General features: G+C 40.0%; 1 non-coding gene across 1 annotated transcript; it reads left to right on the top strand.

The window, feature by feature from the left end:
• Positions 1 to 204: 204 nt before the first annotated feature.
• On the top strand, positions 205 to 287 carry Trnal-uaa. Its single transcript has one exon. It is a non-coding gene; the product is annotated as a tRNA-Leu (tRNA).
• The last annotated feature ends 2,112 nt before the right edge of the window (positions 288 to 2,399 follow it).

The raw sequence follows: 2,399 nt of genomic DNA, 5'->3' as shown, positions 1-2,399 counted from the left end.
GTACTAAGTACTATAACTATTCTACGAATCGACCGCCCTTATAATAATAATTTTTATGGACAAAACCAGTAATTTTGAGAGGTAGAATGGACTTGAATACTTGATAGGTGCTTCATTTTATAGACCCGAGAAAGATTATGGGAAATGCAGCAAGTAACAATACTATCAACAATAAGTGTTTTCTAAGCGTTACATGCGTCATGGAGCACGATGGCCGAGTGGTTAAGGCGTTGGACTTAAGTTCCAATGAACGATTGTCCGCGTGGGTTCGAACCCCACTCGTGCTAAGAAGTATTTGTTTTCTATGTTGTTATTCGTAAGTATTTTATGTATTACAATATTGTGTCTAATATTTTATTGATGTTATATCAATTTTGAAATAAATTTCGTCTTTGATGGAATACAAATCTGCACACTTTGCTATTTTAAACTTGGTGTAGACATTGTGTTCATCAATTGGCACTAAAATGCATTACACCAGTCACCCATTACATACGAAAGAGAAACGTCACCCAACAAAGCCACACGACTCTCATTTGCACATATTTTTACACGATAGACAAAGCATTAAAATAACACCAGAAACAACCAACCAAATTCCACAGCAAAACGAAACCAGCGTAGTATGGAAACACAAGTCTACATTCACACAAGACAATGCTACATACATCCCTGCAATAGAGAAATACCACCAGGCGGTGCGGTGAAACATAACATGAAAACGACAATAAAAATGATCAGTCAAAAATTTCATAGAACATGAAAATCCAAACATTTATAGAACACAGGAAAATTGAAGACGAGATATCGTATCAAGAGGAAAATATAAATTTTATGATATATATATATATATGGCTCGGCTTCGCGAACGAAGATCAGGAAGCCTGTCCACGTCGCGTGCATGCACGCTCATGACTGACAAGTCCGATATGGGAAAGGCAGGTCCGTGAGCAGTGTCCACAGACGAAGGTAACATCCGGTGTGGTGTCAGAGGCGGCTCGCGCCTTCCTCCTGCGTTTCTTGTCTTTAAGTGCGTCTCTTCTTTGTTCCTCAAACTTGCTGACTGCGTTGAAGATCGTGTGACGCCAGACATCACTGACCAGCATTAATATACTGTGAGCATCTGAAACATTCCAAGTGCACCTGGAACATTCCTTGGTGTATGCTTGACCCAGAACTGAAATTTAGGCGAAGATATGAGGTATAGAAAGAAGCATCTAACAAAACGGCAATCCAGCAGCTCGAATTTTTTGCCCTTGTCGTAGCTCCAGTGCATAACTGTATATCATCAACCGCAGCATCTCTGGACAAGTGCTCTGCGGCCTTTTTTCCACTTTTGGTACCCTTATATTCTTTTTAAAATTCGGCGGCACATCTGAACTAAAAATATAACTAAAAGTATAGGGAAAAATTATATTCAGGTTACACTGTGGCACACCTAGCATCGTTTCGTGGCGTACCAATGTGCCGCAGCATAACAGTTGCGGAGCACTGCTCCAGACATCTGCTTTGGAATAATCAAAACAGCTCACCCATTTCAAAAGAAGCGAAAGAGATGCTTCAGTCTGCTCAGTTGCGTGTTGGTTCAAGACACAACAGGCTGTATTATATTGCGGGGCCTTTCTAATGAAAACTTTCAGAGACAGTTTTCTATCAGCCTATTTCCTATTGTAAGTAGTCACTTCACTCAAAAGCTTGTCCCAGTTCCTATCAACCTGGAGGTCCTGACCGAACCAGATCTTAAGCAGTTTAATCGGATCCACTGAAAGGCGCCGTCCATCGACAGCTTGCTCTTGGCGCCGAATTGGCTATCAACCGACCGTCTTCTCTCCCAAGTCAAGCGGAAGGAATTTCAACGTATCTGACATTCGCAGCAATAACTTAACAACCAAAATGCGCAGAATCGATAAAAAAAGGTGAAAGCGCAATGAAAGTACTTTGTTGTAACGGTTTCGATAGATGGTTATTTATCCTGACCGCCGAGCAGATGTCGCTTGAACAAAGAAGTGATCTACCATTTGAAAAACAATAATTTCTATGTAATATCGGTAAATGCGAATTTCAAGAATGATTCTGTTTAAAACCGAATTTTAAAGCTATTTCAAATAGTTTCAATATCGACCAGATCCGCACATCGTTACATCGTAACCTTTTGTCACTCATTAGAACTAGAGTAGAATGATATGTTGTTGATCAGATTATACATACAGATTACATATACTGAATTATTCATAAACACCGGATTAAATCTAGAGATTTCAGATAGCATTAGATAATTTATCTTGAAGGCGTCTTTACTTATTTACACTACTCTCTCTTTCTCACCTGCTTCTCCTCCTCCTCCTCCTCCTCCTCCTTTCTCTCACTCCCACTCTGTTTTCTCTTCCCCTTTGGTAGTT

Source organism: Octopus sinensis, linkage group LG6 (assembly GCF_006345805.1).
Source record: "Octopus sinensis linkage group LG6, ASM634580v1, whole genome shotgun sequence".
NCBI classification, from domain to species: domain Eukaryota; kingdom Metazoa; phylum Mollusca; class Cephalopoda; order Octopoda; family Octopodidae; genus Octopus; species Octopus sinensis.
Note: the sequence above shows the minus strand (reverse complement) of the source record. Positions and strands in the feature narration are given on the sequence as shown.